We start from the raw sequence: 26,797 nt of genomic DNA on the forward strand, positions 1-26,797 counted from the left end.
TAACATGTTTTGTTACAGTTTTGCTTGTAATATTTTCTTATCTTTGGAATCTAATTTGGAGCAGTTTTCAAAGTATGTTCTGTAGACCTTTGTGGGTCCCTGCGACTGGGTAGTCTGGGAGGTCAAAACTATTTTCATAATACAGATTGTTTTGTATTTTTTCACTTCGTTGACATTTGCAGTGATGCTGCAAAAGCAGTGGTGGATAAAACTGCTAACACCTTAGCAATGTTAAGGCAGTGATACCAAAGTGAACAATTATATTCTTCATTGCCATGTATTCGTAGTTTGTTGTTGTTTTTTTTAATCCAGTTTCATTTAAGAATGTCTTTGATGAAGCAGTAAAAATATTAATTTCATTTCATTTTGCCTTTGAGTACACATCTTTTTAATATTATGTGTGATGAAACGGGAAGAATTCATAAAGCACTTCTCCATACTGAAGCAAGATAGTCGTCTTCAGAAGAAGTTCCTGTTCAGTTGAGTTTTGAACTTAACGACCTACTTTTTTCTGTAACACCCCTTTTGTTCTTGAAAGAACAGAATAGGAAAACTTTGGTTATTCGAACTTATGTATTTGACATTTGTTTTTCTCAAAAACGAACTTAAGTGAGCCTAACATTTCAAGAAAAATAGCTGTATTTGTAGCCAATGGTTAAAAAAACAATCAAACTTTCAAATGGAATTTGCAAGTATGGAAAACTTGTATCTAACACCATGAGCTTGACAGCTTCCCGATACTTAAAGACCTTCTGGTGAGATGGATAATGATATTAAAGAGTGTGATTTTTTTTTTTCCCACCTTGATGTTGTATTCTGACTTGTGTCAAAAATCTGAAAACCAGTTATTTTCCAAATGACCAATGTATGATGATACAAAGTCACATATGCGTAAAAGATCCATTAAAAGTGCAAGATAAACCAGTGGATTTTAATGTAACAGAGTGCGAAAAGTTCATTTATATAGTTTTAGCAACCACATTGTAATTAACCTTTAAGAAGGTTATTTGTTGAGTTTAGGTATAATATCAAAAATATCAACAGTTACGTGATTTTTTAAAAGTTATTAAATATTCTTTTTTCTGATTATATATCTGTGTGAGGCTAGATTTTCTTTATATGCTTATATACCTTAACCAAAACAGCATATCACAGAATCAGTCATAAGAATCCACCTGTCTTCTCTAAAGGCAGACATTAAAAATATTTGCAAAAGTATAAAATAATGTCACTTGCCCTACTAAATTTCTTGGAAAATAGGTTTTTTAAAGTTATTTTTTAATAAAATATTTTTGTTAATGTGTAATAGGCTTATTCTTTTAGATAAACTAATATTTTAAACATTTTCATATTTAATTTCTAATTTGGTAAATATTAATAGATACAACACAGCTAAACAAAACCTGTTTTTGAAAAATCCTCAAATAATTTTTAAAACTGTAAAGGGTCCACAGACCAAAAAGCTGGTGAACTGCTTGATGACCTGTATACAGAATACGTAATGATGTTTCTTTTTTATTTCTGATATTTTACATTTGTCTCTCTTTCCTTAAAATAAAAAGGGAACAAAAGAAGATGGCATGTCCCAATTGTTTATTTAAAAAAAACTGTCTCCCTTACATTTTTCAGATTGTTTTTCAAAACATCTGTAAAAAGTGATGATAAATACATCTACCATAGTGTTGATTAATTTTAAAATGTCATAGGCCTACTCTAGTCTCTGCATGAATTTATTTCTATATTTTGTTATGCAAATCCCTACAAAATAACATATAAATTTCTTTTAAAAACTAAGGCCCTGTTGGGACTTCGCTGGTGGCACAGTGGTTAAGAACCCACCTTCCAGTGCAGGGAACACGGGTTCAAACCCTGGTCCGGGAACATCCCACATGCCGCAGAGCAACTAAGCCTGTGCGCCACAACTACTGAGCCTGTGCTCTAGAGTTTGCGAGCCACAACTGCTGAGCCCATGTGCCACACTACTGAAGCCCACACGCCCTGAGCCTGTGCTCCGCAACAAGAGAAGCCACCGCAATGAGAAGCCCGCGCACCGCAACGAAGAGCAGCCCCCCTTTCGCCACAACTAGAGAAAGGCCACACGCAGCAATGAAGACCCAATGCAGACAAAAATAAATAAATTAATAAAAAAACTAAGGCCCTCTTAGAAACAATGACAGCCCAATAAGCAGCACACCTGATGCCCAGATTTTGGTTTCTAATACAGTTCTCCAGTGAAGGGAACCAGGGTTTCTTGGAGAAATGTCTGCTTCTACGACTGGGGCAAGAAATACATAAGACCAGGGTGGGGACTTCCCTGGCAGTCCAATGGTTAAGACTCTGTGCTTCCAATTTGGGGGTCGTGAGTTCAATCACTAGTTGGGGAACTAAGATCCCACATGCTGCTTGGCCAAAAAAAGAAAAAAAAATCAACTTGGAGCATCTTGTAGTGTCAGAAAGTAAGAAAGTGCTTCAACAAACAAACCCACGGTAATGGGAACATGACAGAGGGCTGAAAGAGCTCTCGGTGGCCAAAGTTGGAATAATTTGAGCAAGAAAATAAGTATAAAGTAGTATTGGATTATAACCTAAAGTATAAAGTAAGTATCCTTGGTTCCATACTAATATAAATAAATGATTGAATAAAGAAGTGGAGAAGAGAAAATCTGTGCAGAAGACCTCTAAATAATTTAGGTTGATCGTTTATCTTCAACAGGGTAGAAAATAACTCCCCACTCCTTAAGTGTGGGCTAATGACTTTCAAAGAGTACACTAATGAAAGGATCTTGGGAGAAGTAATTTTACAGTGGAGAAACGGCAAACACTACCTCAGCCAGGTGATCAGGATCAATATCAATAGTGATAAGTCATAGTGATAGGATACTTCCAGGAATATGATATGATGAAAATGGTACTTTATCTCTGTGTTCTTCTCCCCTAAACCCCATAACTCTTCATCTAATCATGAGGAAAACATTAGACAAATCCCAGGAGAGGGCCTTTCTACAAAATACTTGACCAGTATTCCCCAAAACTGTCAAGGTCTTGCCATAAACCCTACCCTCAGTGTGACATTCTACAAGTGGGAGGGAACTCAAAAACCAGAGCCTCGCCCTGAGGAGTGAAGGTTTCAAATCCAACATCAGGCATCCCAGCTTTTAAGAGATACATTTGAGAGATGAGACCCGAAAACATCTAACTTTGAAAACCAAGAGGGCTCATGTCCAGAGACCCACAAGACTGTAGCAGTCTAAGAAACTGCTGTTAAAGAGCTTGTGCACTCGGACTCACCTACTTCAGGAGCCAGCTCAGAGGCAGCTGACTTGTGCCCAGACTTGCTAATATTAAAGCGCTGGCCTGAGAGGCAGGCATCTAATTTAATGCACACACCTAGGAGCCTGCTGGAATGTTCTCTGAGGACAGAGGCTGGCAGGTGCCATCTTCATGCTCTCCCTTTGTTGTGCTCTAGAGCACCAGTATTTCCCAGAAAGGAGCATTCACATGCTGGTGCCTCGATTTTTGTGGCCACTGCCTTGGGGATTCCTCTTGATCGCCTGGCTCTAGAGGACAGGGGAGCTTGTGTCCCTGGTCCCATGAGACTGTAATAATGTGTCTCCCAGAAACCCCTGTCTGTTACTCAAACTTTTGTAGCTGCTGCCAGGGGACACCTCTACATTATGTGGCACTGGTGGCCAGTGGGGCTTATGTTCATGAGTCTCACAGGACTGTAAGCAACGGAGAAAGAGTTCTTAAACAGTTCCAGGGCACAGCAAGAATTCAGAGCATAGCAAGAGGCAGCAGACCCAGGAGCTCATCAGTCTTTCTGTGAAGGAGACCTATTAGCTAGTCATCATGACTGTGGCCTGAAGGGTGGGTCTCTAATTAAACACACATCTTGGGACTGGCTGTAATCCTTTCCAGACACCTCGGAGGGTGGATACTACCTTTGAGCTCATCCTCTGCCATATTCCAGAGCACCAGTGTCTCTTGGAGGAGAGCTTTACACATGTCTGGTGCCCTGGTTTTCGGAGCTGCTGCCCAGAGGACACCTTTTGATCACCTGGCTCTGGTAGCTGGGGGATGGGATGGGGAGGCTTTCATTCCTGGGTCCCACAGGACTGTGGTATTAGGAAAGATGGTTTTCGGCAGGCTGCCAGCCACTCCCAGAGTACTGCAGAAACAGTGGATTGAGACACATACACACCCATCTCCCTGACCCTGGCTTTCTGTGAAGGAAGCCTCTTGTCCTGGAGCTTTGGCCTGAGGGGCAGGCTTCAGATTTGGTACACATTTAGTGGCCTGTGGAGTGGCCTGTGGCCTGTACTCTCAAGGAACGTATGCTGTAGTTGCCATCTTTGTGCTCTTTCTCTGCCTTGCTCCAGCTCACTAGTATCACTGAGTAAAGAGCATCTACCCTGTCCTGGAGCTTGAATTTCTGCAACTGTAACCCAGCAGACACCTCCAGATCGCCTGGTTCTGGTGGCCAGCAGGTGTTATGCTTGTAGTCCCACAGGATTGCATAGGTATTCATACTTTTAAAAGCTGATGCCCAAGTTTCTGACTTCAAGTCAGCCTGAGTCTAGGTGCTGAAATCCTCCCCTTTGGGATGCTGGCAGGTCTTGGTACATCTTCTACTACTGGGAGCTATTAAAAATACGATAGGCTTCTTAGAGAAGCACAGAGATTTGAGGGACAACCAAGAGCCGAGGCACAGTTGAACAACAAGTTTCATCTCCTACACAGGACCATTCCTTCAAGACTGGGAGAAGTGGTTATTTCATCTGCTGTATAGAAACCAACACAGAGAGTCAAGCAAAATGAAGAAACAGAGGAATTTGTTCTAAATGGGAAAATAAGATAAAACCTCAGGAAAAAACCTTAATGAAATGAAGATAAGTAATTTACCTGATAAATTATTCAAAGTAATGATTATAAAGATGCTTACTGACCTGGGGAGAAGAATGGATGAACACAGAATGTTAAAGAGATGGAAAATATAAGAAAGTACCAAATAGAAGTCACAGAGCTGAAGAATACAATAATCAAACTGAAAAATACACTAGAGGGATTCAACAGCAGACTAGATGAAGTAAAAGAAAGGATCAACTAACTCAAAAACAAGGCAATAGAACTCACCCAGTCAGAGCAGCAAAAAGAAAAAAAGAATGAAAAAATGAGGATGACTTAAGGGATTGATGAGACAACATCAAATGGACTAATATTCACATCACAGGGCTCACAGAAGGAGAAGAGAGAGAAAGGGGCAGAAGTCTTAAGAAACAATGGCTGTAAACATCCCTAACCTGGAGAGGGAAACAGACATCCAGATCTAAGATGCTCAAAGAATTATTAAAAAAAAAAAAAAAGATCCTAAGGAGACAGACCCTAAGACACATTATAATTAAGATGTCAAAAAGTTAAAGAGAGGGAATTCCCTGGCAGTCCAGTGGTTAGGACTCCACACTTCCACTGCAGGGGGAATGGCGTTTGATCCCTGTTCGGGATACTAAGATCCCCTATGCTGCAAGCCGTGACCAAAAAAAAAAAAAAAAAAAAGAGGGACTCTTAAAAACAGGAGGAGAAAAACAACTTGTATGCAGGGAAACCCTAATAAGACTACCAACAGATTTTTCAGCATAAACTTTGCAGGACAGAAGGGAGTGGCATATATTCAAAGTGCTGAAAGAAAAAAAAATATGCCAACCAAGAATATTCTACCCAGTTATCATTCAGAACTAAAGGAGAGATAGAGAGTTTTCCAGATAAGCAAAAGCTAAAGGAGTTCATCACCATTAAACCAGCCTTACAAGAAATGTTAAAGGACTTCTTTAAGCTGAAAAGGGGCGCCAATTAGTAGCAAAAAAAGAAAGAATGAAAGAAAGGTAAACATATAGTAGAGGTAATAGATTAATCATTCACAAAGGTAGTGGAAAGTTTAAAAAACAAAAGTAATAATAACTGATTACAATAATTAAGGGATATATAAGATAAAAAGATGTTAAATGTTGGGACTTCCCTGGTGATGCAGTGGTTGAGAGTCCGCCTGCCGATGCAGGGGACACGGGTTCGTGCCCCGGTCCAGGAGGATCCCACATGCCATGGAGCGGCTGGGCCCGTGAGCCATGGCTGCTGAGCCTGCGCGTCCGGAGCCTGTGCTCCGCAACGGGAGAGGCCACAACAGTGAGAGGCCCACATACTGCAAAAAAAAAAAAAAAAAGATGTTAAATGTGACATCAAAAGCATAAAATGGGGTGGGGGTAATAATACTGAGCTTTACAATGGGATCAAATTTAACCATCTTAAAGGTGATTGTTATAGATATAAGTTGTTATATGTAAGCCTCATGTTAACCACAAACCAAAAATCTATGGTAAATATTCAAGAAAAAGAGAAATAAGTATACCACTAAAGAAAGTCACCCAACCACAAAGGAACAGAGCAATAGAAGAAAGGAATAGAGAGGAACAACAAAAACAGCTGGAAAACAATTAACAAAATGGCATTAAATCATACATTTATCAAGAATTACTTTAAATGTAAATGGACTAAATTCTCCAATCAAAAGACACACAGTGGCTGGAACAAGACCCCTCTCTCTATAAGCTGCCTACAAGAGATTCAGTTTAGGTGTAAGAACGTACACAGGCTGAAAGTGAAAGGATGGAAAAAGACATTCCATGCAAATGGAAACCAAAAGAAAGCTGTAGTAGCTCTACTTATATCAGACAAATAGACTTTAAAACAGAAGACTAGTAAGAGACAAAAAGGGAAAAGGACGTTACATAATCATAAAGGGGTCAATCCAACAAGAATAGTAACATTTGTAAATATTTATGCACCCAACATAGGAGCACCTAAATATATAAAGCTAATATTAACAAACCTAAAGGGAGAAATAGACAGCAATACAATGATAGATGGAACTTTTAATATCCCACTGAAACCAATGGATACATCATCCAAACAGAAAATCAGTAAGGAAACATCATCCTTAAAATACATATTAGACCAGATGAACTTAAATATTATTTATAGAACACTCTATCCAGAAGCTATAAAGTACACATTCTTCTCAAATGCATATGGAATATTTTTTCAAGATAGATCATATGTTAGGTCACAAACTAGTCTTAATAAATTTAAGAGGATTGAAATACTAAGCATCTTTTCTGACCCCAGTGGTATGAAACTGGAAATTAATTATACTAAGAAAACTGGAAATATCACAAATATGTGGGGATTAAGCAACATGCTACTGAACAACCAATGGGTGAAAGAAGAAATCAAAAGAAAAGTCAAAAATACTTTGAGACAAATGAAAATGGAACATACCAACATTTACGGGATGTAGCAAAAGCAGTTCTAAGAGGGAAGTTTGTAGTGATAAATGCCTACTTCAAGAAGTGAGAAAAGTCTCAAACAACCTAACTTTACACCTCAAGGAACTAGGAAAAGGAGAACAAATGAAGCCTAAAGTTAAAAGGGAGGAAATAACAAAGGTTAGAGCAGAGATAAATTAGAGACTAAAAAGACAATAGAAAAGTTCCATGAAACCAAGAGCTCGTTCTTTGAAAAGATAAAATTCACAAACCTGTAGTTAGACTCACCAAGAAAAAAAAGAGAGGACTCAAAAAAATAAAATCAGAAATGAAAGAGGAGATGTTACAACTGATAACTACAGTAATACAAAGGATCATAAGAGACTACTTTGAATAATTGTCACTAACAAACTGGACAACTTAAAAGAAATGGATAAATCCTTAGAAACATACAGTTTGCCAAGACTGAATCATCATGACATAGAAAATCTGAACAGACTGATTACAAGTAAGGAGATTAAATCAGTAATCAAAAACTTCCCAACAGACAGAAGTTTAGGACCAGACAGCTTCACTAGTGAATTCTACCAAACAGTCAAAGAAGAATTAATACTAATTCCTCTCAAACTCTTCCATACTTATTTTATGAGGCTAACATTAGCCTGATACCAAAACCAGACAAGGATGCCTCAAGAAAAGAAAATTACAGGCTAGTATTTCTGATGAAAATAGATGTAAAAATCCTGAACAAAATATTAGCAAAACAAATTCAACAACATACAGACCATGATCAAGTGAGATTTATTTCAGGGATTCAAGGATGGCTCAACATCTGCAAATCAGTCAGTGTGATACGTCACATTAACAAAATGAAGGATAAAAATCATATGATCGGGGCTTCCCTGGTGGCGCAGTGGTTGAGAGTCCGCCTGCTGATGCAGGGGACATGGGTTCGTGCCCCAGTCTGGGAAGATCCCACATGCCGCGCAGTGGCTGGGCCTATGAGCCATGGCTACTGGGCCTGTGCGTCCGGAGCCTGTGCTCTGCAACGGGAGAGGCCACAACAGTGAGAGGCCCGCGTACCGCAAAAAAAAAAAAAAAAATCATATGATCATCTCAATAGATGCAGGAAAAGCATTTGACAATTATGAAAAGCAAATGAAAAGCATTTAACATCCATTTAGGATAAAACCTATCAAAGGGGCTTCCCTGGTGGCGCAGTGGTTGGGAGTCCACCTGCAGGTGCAGGGGACGCGGGTTCGTGTCCTGGTCTGGGAGGATCCCACATGCCGCAGAGCTGCTGGGCCCGTGAGCCATGGCTGCTGGGCCTGCACTTCCGGTGCCTGTGCTCCGCAACAGGAGAGGCCGCAACAGTGAGAGGCCCGCGTACGGCAAAAAACAAAAACAAAAACAAAGAACAACAGCAAAAAAAACCTACCAAAGCAGGTATAGTGGGAACATACCTCAACATAATAAATGCCATATATGACAAGCCCACAGCTAACATCATAGTCAACCATGGAAAGTTGAAAGCTTTTCCTCTGAGATCAGGAATGAGATGAGGATGTCCATTCTTACTACTTTTATTGAATAAAAGTAGTATTAGAAGTCCTTGCCAGAGCAGTTATGGAAGAAAAAGAAATAAAAGCATCATAATTGGAAAGGAAGAAGTAAAACTGTCACTATTTGCAGATGACATGATATTATATGTAGAAAACCCATAAGACTCCATCAGACTGTTAGTAAAAAAACAAAAATAGAATTCAGTGAAGTTGCAGAATATGGAATCAATACACAAAAATCATTGTGTTTCTGTACACTAGTAATGAACTGTCGAAAAGAGATAAAACAGTCCTATTTACAATTGCATAAAAAAATAAAATACCTAGGAATAAATTTAACCATGGAGATAAAATATCTTTATACTGAAAATTACAAGAGATTAATAAAAGAAACTGAAGACGACACAAATAAATGGGATATTTAGTGCTCATAGATTGGAAGAATTAATATTGTTAAAATGTTCATATTATCCAATATACATGTTCAGTTCAATTCCTATCAAAATTCTAATGGCATTTTTTCACAGTAATAGAACAAACAATTCTAAGATTTCTGTGGAACCATAAAAAACCCCAAATAGCCAAAGCAATTTTGAGAAAGAAGAACAAAGAGGGAGGCATCATGTGCCCTTGTCTAAAACTACATTATAAAGCTATAGTAATTAAGACAGTGTGATATTGGCATAAAAACAGACACATAGATCAATGAATGGAATGGAATACAGAGCCCAGAAATAAACCCACACATATATGGTCAATTATTTTACAACAAAGGAGCCAAGAATATACAATGGGAAAAGGACAGTCTCTTTAATAAATGGTGTTGGGAAAATTGGACAGCCACATGCAAAAGAAGGAAACTGGATTGCTATCTTATGCCATACTTGAGAAGTAACTAAAAATGGATTAAAGACTTGAACATAAGACCTGGAAGCATTAAAACTCCTAGAAGAAAACATAGATGGGAATCTCCCCGACATAGGTCTTGGTGATGATTTTTTGAATCTGACACTGAAAGCAAAAGCAACAAAAACAAAAATAAATAAGTGGGATTACATCAAACTAAAAACTTCTGCATAACAAAGGAAGCCATCAACAAAAAGAAAAGGCAGCCTACTGCGTGGGAGAAAATATTTGCAAATCATGTATCTGATAAGGGGTTAATATCCAAAATATATGAAGAACTCATGTAATTCCATAGCAAAAAACCAATCTGATTAAAAAATTGGCAGAAAATCTGAATAGACATTTTCCCAAGGAAGACATACAGGTGGCCAACAGGTACATGAAAAGATTCTCTACATCATTAATCATCAGGGAAATGCAAATTAAAACCACAGTGAGATATCACCTCACATCTGTTAGAATGACTCTTATGAATAAGACTAGAAATAAATAATGTTGGTGAGGATGTGGAGGAAAGGGGACCCTTGTGCAGTGTTGGTGGGAGTGTAAATTGTTGTAGCCACTATGAAAAACAGTATGGAGGGTCCTCAAATTAAAACTAGAACTACCATATGATCCAGCAGTTTCACTTTGGGATATTTATCTGAAGAAAATAAAAACAGGAGCTCAAAAAGGTATACTCCCCCCCACCCCCCGTGTTCATTGCAGCATTATTTGTAATAGCCAAGATATGGAAACAATGTAAGTGTCCATCGATGAGTGGTTAAAGAATAAGTGGTATTTATATACAATGGAATATTATTCAGCCACAAAAAAGAAGGAAATCTTGACATTTGTAACATGGATTGACCTGAGGGCATTATGCTAAGTAAAATGAGGCAGAAACTGACACATCAGTAAAAGATCTTTCTGATATGTGGAATCTAAAAACAAACCAATCACCCCCCGCCCCCCAGCTCATAGGTAGAACAGAGTAGTGGTTGCTAGAGGAAGGGGGTGGGGGGGGAGAAATGGACGAACTGTTTTTGTTCTTTTTAGTTTAAATAAATTGAATTTTTAAAAAAGGAAAAACAGACAAATCCTATTGGAGGGCCATTCAACAAAATACTTGACCGGGATTCCCCAAGACTGTTGGGGTCATCAAAAACAAGGAAAACCTGAGAAACTGTATAGCCAAGAGGGGCCTACAAAGGATATGACAATTAAATATAATGTGATATCTTGGATAGGATCCTGAAACGAAAAGACATTATGTAAAAACTAAGAAAATTTAAATAAAATATGGACTTTAGTTAATAATACTATGTTTATATTAGTTTATTACTTGTAACAGAGGTTTCATACTAATGTAAAATGTTAATAGGTAACACTGGGTGTGGGGTATATGGGAACCCTACTGTCTTCTCAGTTTTTCTCTGAAATTGTTCTAAAAAAGTTTATTTTTATTTTTAAACATCTTTATTGGAGTATAACTGCTTTACAGTGGTATGTTAGTTTCTGCTGTAGAATAAAGTGAAACAGCTATGCATATACCTATATCCCCATATCCCCACCCTTTTGCATCTCCCTCCCACACTCCCTATCCCACCCCTCTAGGTGGTCGCAAAGCACCGAACTGATCTCCCTGTGCTATGCGGCTGCTTCCCAGTAGCTATCTATTTTACATTTGGTAGTGTACATATGTCAGTGCCACTCTCTCACTTCGTCCCAGCTTACCCATCTCCCTCCCCATGTCCTCAAGTCCATTCTCTACGTCTGCGTCTTTATTCCTGTCCTGCCCCTAGGTTCTTCAGAACCTTTTTTTTTTTTTTTTTTTTTAGATTCCATATATATGCGTTAGCATATGGTACTTATTTTTCTCTTTCCGACTTACTCCACTCTGTATGACAGACTCTGGGTCCATCCACCTCACTACAAATAACTCAATTTCGTTTCATTTATGGCTGAGTAATATTCCATTGTATATATGTGCCACATCTTCTTTATCCATTCATCTGTCGATAGACACTTAGGTTGCTTCCATGTCCTGGCTATTGTAAATAGTGCTGCAATGAACATTGTGATACATGACTGTTTTTGAATTAATGGTTTTCTCAGGGTATAGGCCCAGTAGTGGGATTGCTGGGTCATATGGTAGTTCTATATTTAGTTTTTTAAGGAACCTCCATACTGTTCTCCTTAGTGGCTGTATCAATTTACATTCCCACCAACAGTGCTAGAGGGTTCCCTTTTCTCCACAGCCTCTCCAGCATTTATTGCTTGTAGGTTTTTTGATGAGGGCCATTCTGACCTGTGTGAGGTGATACCTCATTGTAGTTTTGATTTGCATTTCTCTAATGATTACTGATGTTGAGCATCTTTTCATGTGTTTTGTTGGCAGTCTGCGTATCTTCTTTGGAGAAATGTCTCTTTAGGTCTTCTGCCCATTTTGGATTGGGTTGTTTGTTTTTTTGATATTGAGCTGCATGAGCTGCTTGTATATTTTGGAGATTAATCCTTTGTCAGTTGCTTCATTTGCAAATATTTTCTCCCATTCTGAGGGTTGTCTTTTCATCTTGTTTATGGTTTCCTTTGCTGTGCAAAAGCTTTTAAGTTTCATTAGGTCTCATTTGTTTATTTTTGTTTTTATTTCTGTTACTCTAGGAGGTGGGTCAGAAAAGATCTTGCTGTGGTTTATGTCAAAGAGTGTTTTTCCTATGTTTTCCTCTAAAAGTTTTATAGTGTCTGGTCTTACATTTAAGTCTGTAATCCATTTGGAGTTTATTTTTGTGTATGGTGTTAGGTAGTGTTCTAATTTCATTCTTTTACATGTAGCTGTCCAGTTTTCCCAGCACCACTTATTGAAGAGGCTGACTTTTCTCGACTGTATGTTTTTGCCCCCTTTGTCGTAAATTAGGTGCCCATATGTGCATGGGTTTATCTCTGGGCATTGTGCCCTGTACCATTGATCTATGTTTCTGTTTTTGTGCCAGTACCATGCTGTCTTGATTACTGTAGCTTTGCGATATAGTTTGAAGTCAGTGAGCCTGATTCCTCCAACTCAGTTTTTCTTTCTCAGGATTGCTTTGGCTATTCGTGGTCTTTAGTGTTTCCATACAAATTGTAAGATTTTTTGTTCTAATTCTGTGAAGAATGCCATTGGTAGTTTGATGGGGATTTCATTGAATCTGTAGATTGCTTTGGGTAGTATAGTCATTTTCACAATACTGATTCTTCCAATCCAAGAACATGGTATATTTCTCCATCTGTTTATGTCATGTTTGATTTCTTTCAGCAGTGTTTTATAGTTTTCTGAGTACAAGTCTTTCGCCTCCTTAGGCAGGTTTATTCCTAGGTATTTTATTCTTTTTGTTGCAGTGGTAAATGGGAGTGTTTCCTTAATTTCTCTTTCTGATTTTTCGTTGTTGTTGTATAGGAATGCCAGAGATTTCTGTGCATTAATTTTGTATCCTGCACAACCTTACCAAATTTATTGATTAGTTCTAGTTGTTTTCTCGTGGCATCTTTAGGATTTTCTATGTACAGTATCATGTCATCAGCAAATAGTGAAAGTTTTAATTCTTCTTTTCCAATTTGTATTCCTTTTATTTCTTTTTCTTCTCTAATTGCTGTGGCTAGGACTTCCAAAACTGTTGAATAAGAGTGGCGAGAGTGGACATCCTTGTCTTGTTCCTGATCCTACTGGAAATGCTTTCAGTTTTTCACCATAGAATATGTGGGTTTGTCATATATGGCCTTTATTATGTTGAGGTAGTTTTCCTCTATGCCCATTTTCTGGAGAGTTTTTATCATAAATGAGTGTTGAATTTTGTCAAAAGGTTTTTCTGCATCTATTGAGATTATCATATGGTTTTTATTCCTTAATTTGTTATTGTGGTGTATCATATTGATTGATTTGCATATATTGAAGAATCCTTGCATCCCTGGGATAAACGGTGTATGATCCTTTTAATGTGCTGTTGGATTCTGTTTGCTAGTATTTTGTTCAGGATTTTTGCATCTATGTTCATCAGTGATATTGGTCTATAATTTTCTTTTTTTGTGATATCTTTTTCTGGCTCTGGTATCAGGGTAATGATGGCTTTGTAGAATGAATTTGGGAGTGTTTCTCCCTCTGCAATTTTTTGTAAGAGTTTGAGAAGGATTGGCGTTAGCTTTTCTCTAAATGTTTGATAGAATTTGCCTGTGAAGCCATCTGGTCATGGACTTTAGTTTGTTAGGAAGATTTAAAATTATGGTTTCAATTTCATTATTTCTGATATGTCTATTTATATTTTCTAATTCTTCCTGGTTCAGTCTTGGAAAATTGTAGCTTTCCAAGAATTTGTCCATTTCTTCGTGGTTGTCCATTTTATTGGCATATAGTTGTTTGTAGTAGTCTCTTACAATCCTTTGTATTTCTGCAGTGTCAGTTGTGATTTCTCCTTTTTCATTTTATTGATTTGCATCATCTCCCTTTTTTTTTTTGATGAGTGTGGCTAAGGGTTTATCAATTTTGTTTATCTTCTCAAAGAAGCAACTTTTAGTTCTATTGATCTTTGCTATTGTTTTCTTTATTTCTGGTTCATTTATTTCTGTTCTGATCTTTATGATTTCTTTCCTCCTGCTGACTTTGGGTTTTATTTGTTCTTCTTTCTCTAGTTGTTTTAAGTGTAGGGTTAAATTGTTTATTTGAGATTTTTCTTGTTTCTTGAGGTGAGATTGAATTGCTATAAACTTCCCTCTTAGAACTGCTTTTGCTGCATCCCATAGGTTTCGGGTCATCATGTTTTCATTGTCATTTGTTTCTATGTATTTTTTAATTTCTTCTTTGATTTCTTCAGTGATCTCTTGGTTGCTTACTAGCGCGCTGTTTAGCCTCCATCTATTTGTGTTTTTTACAGTTTTTATCTTGTAATTGATTTTCAGTCTCATACCGTTGTGGTCAGAAAAGATGCTTGGTATGATTTCAATTTTCTAAATTTTCCAAGGCTTGATTTGTGACCCAAGTTGTGATCTGTCATGGAGAATGTTCCATGTGCACTTGAGAAGAAAGTGTATTCTGCCACTTTTGGGTGGAATGTTCTATAAATATCAATTAGATCTGTCTGGTCTGTTGTGTCATTTAAAGCTTGTGTTTCCTTATTTATTTTCTGTTTGGATGATCTGTCCATTGGTGTAAGTGGGGTGTTAAAGTCCCCTACTATTATTGTGTTACTGTTGATTTCTCCTTTCATGGTTGTTAGCATTTGCCTTATGTATTGAGGTGCTCCTATGTTGGGTGCATAAACATTTATAATTGTTATATCTTCTTCTTGGATTGATGCTTTGATCATTATGTAGTGTCCCTCCTTATCTCTTGTAACAGTCTTTATTTGAAAGTCTATTTTATCTGATATGAGTATTGCTACTCCAGCTTTCTTTTGATTTCCATTTGCATGGAATATCTTTTTTCCATCCCTTCACTTTCAGTCTTTATGTGTCCCTAGGTCAGAAGTGGGTCTCCTGTAGACAACATATATGTGGGTCTTGTTTTTATATCCATTCAGCCAGTCTGTGTCTTTTGGTTGGGGCATTTATTCCTTTTACATTCAAGGTTAGTGTCGATATGTATGTTCCCATTACCATTTTCTTAATTCTTTTGCGTTTGTTTTTGTGGCTCTTTCTTCTCTTGTGTTTCCCGCTTAAAGAAGTTTCTTTAGCATTTGGTGTAAAGCTGGTTTGGTGATGCTGAATTCTCTTAGCTTTTGTTTGTCTGAAAGACTTTTGACTTCTCCATAGAATCTGAATGAGATCCTTGCTGGGTAAAGTAATCTTGGTTGTAGGTTTTTCTCTTTCATCACTTTAAGCATATCCTACCACTTCATTCTGGCCTGCACAGTTTCCACTGAAAAATCAGCTGATAACCTTATGGAGATTCCTTTGTATGTTATTTTTCCCTTGCTGCTTTTAATACTTTTTGTTTGAATTTAATTTTTGTTTTTTTGATTAATATGTGTCTTGGTATCTTTTTCCTAGGGTTTATCCTGGGACTTTCTGTGCTTCCTGGACCTGGGTGACTATTTCCTTTCCCATGTTAGGGAAGTTTTCCACTGTAATTTCTTCAAATATTTTCTCAGACCCTTTCTTTTTCTCTTCTTCTTCTGGGACCCATATAATTCGAATGTTGGTGTGGTTAGTGTTGTCCCAGAGGTCTCTGAGATTGTCTTCAACTCTTTTCGTTCTTTTTTTTTTATTCTGCTCCTTGGCAGTTACTTCCACGATTTTGCCTTCCAGCTCACTTATTCATTCTTTTGCCTCCATTATTCTGTTATTGATTCCTTCTAGTGTGTTTTTCATTTCAGTTAATGTGTTGTTCATGTCTGTTTGTTTGTTCTTTAGTTCTTCTAGATCGTTGTTAAACATTCCTTGCAGTTTCTCAATCCGTGCTTCCATTCTATTTCCAAGATTCTGGATCATCTTTACTATCATTACTCCGAATTCTTTTTCAGGTAGATTGCCTATTTCCTCTTCATTTATTTGGTGGTGTTGGTTTTTACCTTGCTCCTTCATCTGTGACATATTGTTTTCCATCTCTTTTTTTTTTTTGATGATGATTTGGATTGTGTTCCTGTTTTACTTGTTGTTTGGCCTGAGGCTTCCAACACTGGAGTTTGTAGGCTGTTGGGTAGAGCTGGGTTTTGGTGCTGAGATGAGGAACTCTGTGAGACTTTACTCCGATGAATATTCCCTGAGGTCTGAGGTTCTGTGTTAGTCCAGTGGTTCAGATTCGGAGCTCCCACCGCAGGAGCTTCTGCCCGACCCTGTGCTTGCAAATTAAGATCCCACAAGCCATGTGGGGTGGTAAAAAAAAACAATAACAAAGCTAAAAATAAAATTAGACTAGGAAACTAACAGATATGTTAGAAAGGACTTAAAAATAAAAATATAGATGACTCAACAACCAGAAGGTAAGTCAGTACCACAATAGTAAAAAGAGGAGGAGACAAAAGAAAAAAACAAGGAAGAAAAAAGGAGTGGGGGAAAGACCTTGTCTTTGGAGAGCGGGACCTAAGCAAGGGTGAGGTTTAGGCTTAGCCTCAAGGAACAGAAGGGGCCCTGGCATGCCCCCCACCCCTGGTATCAGAGGGCAGGGGACCTCCTCACTTGGGAGCCCAACAGGCTTCCTGGGTTTGAGTGGGTGGGGCAAACACCCTCCTCTCCTCTCCTGTTCCTCCGGTTTACAGTCTGGGAGCACCCCTCCCGCCTGCCTGTCCTGATCTCCCGGCCTCCCTCCTGTGCCCCCAGGACCAATGCAGGGGTCAGAGGGTCCTTGGAGGGCAGGGAACCAGCCTGCGAGCTCAGCAGGCTCCCTGTGTCCGAATGGGTGGGGCAGTCAACCTCTGCTCCTCTCCTGCTTCTCCCAGAGGGCCCCTCTCCTATTCTCCACTTGGCCTCCTTCCTATGCCCCGAAGGACCCATCTGACCTGGAGGGGGCTTTGGAGGGCAGGGAACCGGCCTGGGAGCTCAGCAGGCTTCCTGAGCCCGAGTGGGCAGGGCAAGCACCCTCCATTCCTCTCCCACTCCTCCTGGATGGCCTGTCCCGTCTGCCACTCCTGATCTCACTGGCCTCCCTCCTGTGCCCCCAGGACCCATGCAGCCTGGATAGGGCTTTGGAGTGGGGGGAACCAGCTTGGGAGCTCAGCAGGCTCCCCATCCCCAGTGGGCCAGGCGATCACCCTCCGCTCCTCTTCCGCTCTTCCCAGAGTCCCTCCCCACTGCCTCTCCTGATCTCCCCCACCTCAGGGATGCCGATCTTGCCTGGCCTCCACTTCTCCTCCACCGTCAGTCCCCCAGCATCCTACCAGTTTACTCTGGGGTTCCTCCCATCTGCTTGGGGGTTAGAGTCCCCCACCAGCGGCCTGCACGCACCCTAGTTGTGGGGAGACGCTAACTCCGCATCTTCCCACACCGCCATCTTTCTTTTTTTTTTGCTGTACGCGGGCCTCTCACTGTTGTGGCCTCTCCCGTTGTGGAGCACAGGCTCCGGACGCACAGGCTCAGCGGCGATGGCTCATGGGCCCAGCCGCTCCGCGGCATGTGGGATCTTCCTGGACCAGGGCATGAACCCGTGTCCCCTGCGTCGGCAGGCGGACTCTCAACCACTGCGCCACCAGGGACGCCCCTGCCATCTTTCTTAACACATTTTTAGTAATTTAAATAGAGATGTTGATTTCAAATAAGTATTTTTTTTCTATTTTCAGAAAAATTTTGCCTTGGACACTTGAATGATTATTTGGTTATTTTTTTTATTACTAAAGCAAGTGTCACCGGGGCCATATGTTAGGAAAACAGCATTTATTGCCTCCAATCCAGATATTTTATTGGCTGGCAACAAGGAGGGGTAATATGTTATGAATACTTTCCCTTACTAACAGTCATACTTAGTTGTGACAAATAAACATATTATTTTGTAGCAGTTTAATTAAAGTGAAAAATGTGTATGGTAGCAAACCCAAGCTTAAACAATTTCAGCCTTATCAATAGGAGGAATTTAAAGCCTTACTTTTTTAGCTTTATTTTTGGCTTATTTATAGACGAAGGGAAAAAAAATGAGCTCTTTATTCTTTGAATTTTTAGACAGATTTTTGGATGAACTAGTGTAAAGAAAGAAAATATTTGGAGAAACTAATATGTTGTTAATAGCTAAACCATTATTTCGGTAGCCTGTGATTTTCCAAACTTGTGTTTTCCACTTATGTAACCACATTCCTCTTTTAGCTGAAATAACTCCCAAGTAACTAAATCATAGAAATGTCAAATAATTAGACCAAAGATGTTGGTTTTGGAATTTCACACAGCAGGTAGTTCAAGTGATAGTCAAAGATAATAGTAGTTAATATTAGGAACCTTTTAAGGTTAAAAATTAATAGCTTAGGGAGCGGTTTACGATCAGAAACTCAATATAAACAGTAGTCTTGGTCCTCGAGTATTCTCCTTCAAGTAGGCCCAACCAAGACTGCAGGAACTTCAAGTAGTGACCTAGCTTGGGGGAATACAGCTTGGATGGTGACTTTTAGGCAATTGGCTTGCCCAGATAGACTCTTTAGGCATCACATCTATAATAACTACAATCTAGATGGCAGTCTTTGAACCTGTGTAGGATGAAAAGGAAGATATCTGATGCCACGTAAATCTTGTGAGTATACTTGCCCACTTTGACAGCCACATGATAGCATTGCTTCTCAGAGAAATCTTCTGGTATTATATGCTAAAATTCAAAGCGTTTTTCCTGAAATAGCTGTCAGTGTTTATGCAAATCTAAGTGATAATTTTAAGCTCTATTTTAAAGAATGAAGGTAGCCAAAATGTACAAACTTTCAGTTAGAAGATAAGTACTAGGGATGTAATGTACAATGTGATAAATGTAATTAACACTGCTGAATGTCATTCGTGAAAGTTAAAGAGAGTAAATCCTAAGAGTTCTTATTTCAAGGAGAAAAAAAATCTTTTTTCTTCTATTTTTATCTATGTGAGAAGGTGGATGTTCTCTAAATTTATTGTGGTAATCATTTCATGATACAAATCAAATCGTTATGCCATACATTTTAAACTTATACATGCTGCGGTCATTTATATCTCAATAAAACTGGTAGAAAAAAGACAAAAAAATCTATTAAGTAATGTAGTAACTAGTGGAAGTATGAGATTATTTGTTTGTAGTTTTAGTGATATGTTTTAATATTGTAGGAATTCAGGGGCAAAATGTATCAGTATGTATGTGCTAATTTGAAACATCATCCAGTAATATGGTATTTATTCATTCAACTAAAACTATTTGAGCATTTAACATAGGCACTCTCTAGACATTGGGGATACAGCAGTGAAGACAACATAGAGTTTATAGTTTGTTCTGGCTTTGGCGTAGAGACAGGGAATCAATAACTTAATATATAGCATGCCAGCTGATAATAAGTCATTTGGAAAATAACATGGCAGTGTAGAGGAAAAGGGGTTACCATTGTGGGGTAAAAGTTTATGTGTTTTCTGTAGAGTGCTCAGGGAAGTCCTCTAAAAATTGATTTGTGAGCAAAGACTTGAAACAAATGAGGGAGCAAGCTGTGTGGGTATTTGGCAGAAGAGTTTTCCAGATAGAACAACGATTGCAAAGGCCTTGAGGTTTAGTGTATGCAGAAACAGCCAGGGGGCCAGTGTGGCTGGAGCCAAGTGTGAAGTACCTGTGATCACCACTGGAGCCAGAAGGGTAGAAAACAATAACAAAGTATTTAGGACCTTGTAGGCCAGCCATTAAAAAGTCTTTAATTTTTACTTTCAGGGGAATAGGGGGAGCCATGCAAGATTTTGTAAGGAAAGATTATAAACGACTTTGAAATGGGCAAAAAATGATGAGTGGGCTTCCTGTCTTGCTCATTCATTGGGTTCATCTCTGTCTCATTTTCCTTCCTTTATCTTGTCTATGTATTTTACTTAGAATTATTTGAATATGGTTTTTAAAATTTCATAGAACCATTACTTTATATTTCTAAGTATTTAAAAGCTTTTTTTCTTATGTCTTTCCCTTTGTTCTTCTTAATGCAAAGTATTTCAGATTTAGTTTAGTTCTTGAAATTTACTTCAATTGAAAGAAACTCAAGTCATCTCATCCAGCTTCTCATCCAGTTGAACATGGGTAGTGATTGAGAACTCAGCATTTAAAGGGAAATCAATTCTTTGTTAGATGGAAATCTATTTTATTCTCGTAGATGTCTGTGGTTCGGTCCAGCTCAAGTCCATTATTCCATAAAACAGAAAATTTAAGACAGCTGACTTACTCTTCCTTACTGCCAAATATTATCTTCTCCAAACTAACTTACCATGGTTTCTGCAGTCTTACCTTATTGATATTAGACTGTTCTTTGTATCCCATCTCACCTTGAATCATTGTCTTCTCTAGGCCCCTGTGATACCACACTCTTGGTGATTTTCTTCCTGTTTCTTGGACAGTACCTCTCCAGTCTCCTTTGTGGGCTTCTCTTCCTTTTCAGTTTCCTTAAATGTTGGTGTTTCTGAGTTTCTCTAGGTCTTTTCTTCTCACTGGGCAATCTCATCTTGTCCTGTGCCTTGCATCCATAAGCTGATGACTCCTAGATCCTTATCTCCAATTCAGATCTTTCTTCCACTTCCATACTTGTATTTCTGTTTGTCTTTTGAGCATTTCTACTTGGATATCTGACAGGCATCACAGTACGTTCAAAATTGAGCTTATGTGCTTCTCTAAACCTTGTGTCCTTCTTATGTTTTCTAGCTCTGTGAATGGACTGTTACCTAAATGGAAAATGTAGGTATGCTCCTTGACTTCTGCTTTTCTTCCCAGTCTAATCAGTTATCAGGTGTTACTGATGCTTACTTCTGAGTATTGCTCTAATCCATCTTTCTTTCTCCATCTTCATTGCTCACTACTCTAATTCGGACCCCAGATTTCTTCAACCGCCTCCAAACCTGTAACAGTAATATGAGGTAGGTGGTGGTGTTTTTAACTTGCCTATGGGGAAACATAGATTCAGAGATGTTAAGAACTCAGCTCTGTCTGGTTCTAAAGCTCATGATATTTTTACTGTATCATGCTGCCTTGCTGGCATTATCAGAGATTGATACTGCCTTCTACTGGAGGAATTTAGAGTGATTAAAATGAAGCATTATTTTAGATTCTAATGTGGTATTTTAAAATGCATTTAGATAGCAGAGCTGTTGTAGGCCATCTATCCATTACATGAAGACGAAAATCTTGTCTTAGTCACATTCTACCTTCTATTTAGCAGGGTTAATAGTTAGAGAGAATTCAAATTTGGAATTTGCATATGCAAAATTAAAAATTTTAAGGCTTTAACAAGAATATGAGACTAATATTCTTTGTAGCTAACTGCTGAATTCATTGTTTTCTTTGGGGGGCGGGTGGGAGTTTGGTTTGTTTATGTTTTATTTTTTATTTATTTATTTGGTGGTGTCAGGTCTTAGTTGCAGCTTGCCGGCTCCTTAGTTGTGGTATGCAAGCTCTTGGTTGTGGCATGCAAGTGGGATCTAGTTCCCTGACCAGGGATCGAACCTGGGCCCCCTGCATTGGGAGCACGAGTCTTAACCACTGTGCCACCAGGGAAGTCCCTGCTTGTTTTTTAAAGAGAGTTTAAGGTTGATAGCTTTTCAGCCAGCTTTCATGCTGATGAAGAAACATTTGAAAGTGGTACAGAGTAAAACATCTTAGAAATTCTGGCTGTTTTCTGTAGAGATTTGTTTTCTCCACATGTGTCTTAAAAAATGAAAGGAGATATTCTCATCATTGCTTTCAAATTCTATTTCATCATACGTTTTGCTTAGAGGGAATAGCCCCAGTGACCTTAGCTGTACTTTTGAATATAGCTCTTCAGAATTTCCTTTACCATGGATGTTTGATATCCTGAGTTTAAGATCAAGGTAAATCTGAAGGAAAACAAACCATGAAACCTTTAGGGATAGAGTGCATATTATCTTTGTTAAAGTTGTATATAGGGACACTAAGAATTCTAAATTTGGCTTCCAGTAAAATCTTGATTAATTTTTTTCCTTAATTTCCCCATTCGAAGATGGAGAAAATAGTTCCCAGCAGTCTGCAATACGATTGTTCTCTAGACAAATATTTATCATGGTTCAAAAGAATATTGGGTCTTGGACACTCAAATCCTGTTACTTGATTGTAACTGTCTTCTAGTGTATAGGAAGGAGCAAAGAAAAGATATTTTAAACATCCTTTCATTACTGTTATTTGTAATAAGTTGATAGTCTTCGTTGACTATATTTCATTGATTTTCCAATTTTATTCACTGAAATTTGGGTGTATCTTACAGTCAGTGGCATCTCGTAGTTTAATTAACCACTTCTGTTTCTTGGTGGGATATAAAATATCAAGTCTTAAAATGAGTTGTGTCTCGGTTTTGATGAAAACAGTTTATATCTTCATTGGTATTAGAAGTAATAACAGTGATAATATTATAGTCTCCATTCCTGAGAATCACTATTTTGGTAGCCTCTACTTTCTTAAACATGACCAAGAACTGGAAAGTAAGCAGAAGAGGCTTCTGATGTTTACAGTTGCTGTTAAGAAGCTCATGAAGTAAAGACCATGTTCTTGAACGTAAAATATTCTGTGATCTCAGTAGAGGGCCTCATTTTGCACCTGTTCTTAATAGGCATGGGTATCTGATTACAGAGTCCAGGATTCAAAAGAATAAACTAAAAAAAAAAAAAGCACGTACATATTTATTAAGTGACAACTCTAGGACCTGCTATCAACTGAGAATGAGGGTGACCATAAATAAAGTAAAAATTCAAATCTATCTTTAAAAAACAACACAAACCCCAGAACAGGCCACATAGCACTGTTTCAGGAGGGTTAGACAGCCCGACACACACAAATCACCCTGATTACAGCTTGGAAGAGGTTCTTTTTTTTTTAAGATTTTTTTTTTTGATGTGGACCATTTTTAAAGTCTTTATTGAATTTGTTACAATATTACTTCTGTTTTATGTTTCGTTTTGTTTTGTTTTTCTGGCTGCAAGGTATGTGGGATCTTAGCTCCCCAACCAGGGATCGAACCCACATCCCCTGCGTTGGAAGGCGAAGTCTTAACTACTGGACTGCCAGGGAAGTCCCTTCGAAGAGGTTCTTTATCAAAATTCATTCTGTCTGATTCCACTGGTGCTATCTTTAAGGGACAAATGTATTTTATTTTTTTATTTTGATTGTGGAAACATTTGTTGTTGATTAAATTTTCCCCTCTTATGGTTGAATGAGGTTGTCAGCATATTTTGCCCTGAAAGTATTGAAAAACTTTTGTGATACTCACCTGTCAGACGTCTGAAATAGTATTTGATTCTCTTGTTCTAATGGTCTCTACTCCTGTTGCTAAATGACATCAGAGTACCATTTTTGGTCTTTGGGCTAAAGACTGGGCATGGGCATAGGTTGTAGGGAGGTGTTAGAGAAGAAAAAAGTAGAAAAATTTAGAGAACACACTGTCATCCTGATGTATTTCTAGAAGCTCTCATTGGGCAGTTGTGCATGTCTAGCTGCATTATTTTTGTTTGGAATAAACCCAGGGTACGTATCCCATAAATTCCTAGTGTTAGGGGGACTTTTGGGACATTCCCCTAAGTCATGAATTCTGAGCATAACATTGCTGACTGTGAGCACCTTTAGCCTAAGAGTAGATGTTCGTGTATCATCAGGTTTCCAGCATTTACTAATTAGGTTTTGCCTACTTAGGTTCTCCTGGCAGTTTCTCTTGGCCACTGTGTTCTTCACACTCTGCCCTAACCTGTTTTATATGTTGTCTGCCTTTGGGCTCTGCTTAGACATTTATAGCTTTTCTTTCCGAAGAAGGCTTTAACAAAGTATTGATTTGTATATTCTTTAGTTAACGATTTATTGTTGATTATAAAAGCAATTCACACTATAGAAAATATGAAGAGAAAAGTGCTTTTCATCCTACTACCGAGTGAACCAATGTTAACATTTTAATGTGTTTTCATCTAGTCTTTTTCTAGGCTTATGTATTTTGTTTAGGAGTGGGAGAGAGAAAAGTAAGTGTGTTATTTTTTAAAATGAGAATCTTCTCAAACTTGCTACTGGGCATGCAAAGTAATTTTTAAAATAAAATTTTTTTTCAGAACAATTTTAGAATCACAGTAAAGTTGCAAAGGTAGTACAGAGATTCTCATATATCCATTATTCAGCTTTCCCTAATATTAATCTTATATAACTAGAGTATACTTGTCAAAACTAAGAAATTAACACTGGTATAATTTTATTAAATAACTACAGACTTTATTTGGATTTTTCCAGTTTTTCCACTAATGTCCTTTTCTGTTCCAGGATCCAATCCTGAATACCATATTGCATTTTAAAAGAACAGTTTTGTCTTTTTTTTCTGCTTAACTTTTTATACCATGAACATTTTTCTTTGTCATTAAATATTCTTTAAGCAGTGCTTATTAATGGCCCCAAACAGTTCATCAAATATTTACTCTGATGTAAATATTTCTGCTTAACTCTTTTTTTCTTGTATTTTGTGAGGGTGGGGAATGTTAGAAAACACACACATCAAACATTTTTATTAGTGGGGTACTTGAGTTAGCTGAGTTTAATGCTAGATTGTAGCAGTAATTTTGAACGCATTGCTCTAAAAGTAGAAAATAAATTATCAAGCTTATATTCCTTAGAGAATTTAAGAGCATTTTAGATTGAGACAAGTGCAGAAAGTCATGAGTGACCTATTCATGAAGCAGTTTGTTTTGAGGATTTTTTTTAGAGTTGCTTGGCATTTGGCTTAGTGTATTTTGAGCAAATTGAATGTGTATGTACATTTTATATATACACAGTCAATATTTAGACTGTTAATAAGAGTCTAGTAACTAGCATGATAACCACCTGAGTTTGAAAATGCAGATTTATGGTATATTCTTCTCATACACCGGTATATTCAGTTTTGAAAATTAATCTTTTTATTTACTTTTCTGTTATTCTTCATTAATATTTATTTAACTCTAGGCTAAGCGTATTATATAAAAAGTGAAGTTGCCTGGAGATTTTCTTGTATATCTTGTAGTGTTTTATTGATGTTTATAGTTGGATTGATATTGAATAATTTGTATATTCATTTAACATGAAATTGAAGTTCAGATGGTTTGCATTTAGTGTTTTGTTGTTTTGTTTTTTTTGCGGTACGTGGGCCTCTCACTGTTGTGGCCTCTCCAGTTGCGGAGCACAGGCTACGGACACGCAAGCTTAGCGGCTGTGGCTCACGGGCCCAGACGCTCCACGGCATGTGGGATCTTCCTGGACCGGGGCACGAACCCATGTCCCCCGCATCGGGAGGCGGACTCTCAACCACTGTGCCACCAGGGAAGCCCAGTGTTTTGTTGTTTTAAAGAATAAAGCCATAAAGCCAAATTCTTTTTAAGAACTATTAGGTGTATCATACTAAGGAAAACATTGTAAAATTCATATTTGGATTTTACCTTTTATTGTTAGTCAGGTTAGTAAAACCTCATAAGTTAAATAGTTATTATGCTAGGGTTCAGTGCCTGCTAGGGGACTAGTGTCTATTAGTAAATTTATAAACTAGAGGTTTATTATGAGGGTTAAGCAATCATTGGTTTAATTTGACACAGTTGTAAGAATAATATGTAGAAATAATAACCGAGTTGAAAAATACAAACCTGGAATTCTGATGTATAATACTTAGAGAAAACTGAATGCACTGTCTCCATAAGATCAAATATATGTATTCCAGTTTTCAGAGTTAATGATAAATGCTTTCTGGAGAATGCATATACTTTATTACTGCTACCTTACAATCATGTGTCGTCTTTTTGTGGTGCAATCTGTGAATTTTTAGTAGAGAGAGCTACATGATCTGTCATATAGATTGTTCACCCTTTGATGTTGCTGGAGGACAGTACTTGATTTCTTGTACATATTTTTATATTGCAACATAGAGCACTTAAACTAAGACTTTCTTTGGGAGTTCCCAAGGCTGATGATATTTTTTCCTGTAATTTAAGGTGCTGGGATTGTTGCCATTGGTACTGATTACATTATTCAATTAGCTAAGGCAGAATGTAACTCATCTGCTGGGTTAGCACATCTGTATGTCTGTTTTTATATCTTAGGGCAGAGATTATGGGCACCCAGATTTAACTGTGTAAATTTCATCACCAGTGTTTCTGGGTATGAGTATGTTCCAAGATTATAGGTGATTCCAGGATTGAATTATGACTGGTGTTATTAAAGGTAAAAGTTGTGTTTTGTATCATAAGCCATTTTAGTACCATTTTCTCAGTATTTGCTAAACACACACACACACGCACACACACACACTTCTTGATTGATAGAAATATAGATGGTAGATAAAGATATACATACAGATTCTTGGATTTCTGTTCTAAAAACCCAAATGCATGATTGAAAGTGACTTTGTCAGATTCAGTGTGAAATATGAGGTTAAAGTGGGTAACATTTTC

At 38.0% G+C, this 26,797-nt stretch overlaps 1 protein-coding gene across 8 annotated transcripts in view; it reads left to right on the forward strand.

Moving 5' to 3' along the window:
- Positions 1–26,797, forward strand: part of FRS2 (fibroblast growth factor receptor substrate 2) — a 121,311-nt gene that overhangs the window by 63,521 nt on the left and 30,993 nt on the right. For 2 of the 8 annotated variants that reach the window (XM_027106995.1, XM_027106990.1), the window contains 2 exons: positions 21,048–21,084; positions 21,220–21,259. The exons of 4 other annotated variants lie outside the window; for them this stretch is intronic. The gene's annotated coding sequence lies outside the window, so the exon portion shown is untranslated. The remainder of the gene's footprint in view (positions 1–21,047; positions 21,085–21,219; positions 21,260–26,797) is intronic. 2 more of the 8 variants (XM_027106992.1, XM_027106988.1) reach the window with 1 other exon arrangement.

Source organism: Aethalodelphis obliquidens, unplaced genomic scaffold (genome assembly GCF_003676395.1).
Source record: "Aethalodelphis obliquidens isolate GAN/ISIS:26980383/991018 unplaced genomic scaffold, ASM367639v1 scaffold8, whole genome shotgun sequence".
NCBI classification, from domain to species: domain Eukaryota; kingdom Metazoa; phylum Chordata; class Mammalia; order Artiodactyla; family Delphinidae; genus Aethalodelphis; species Aethalodelphis obliquidens.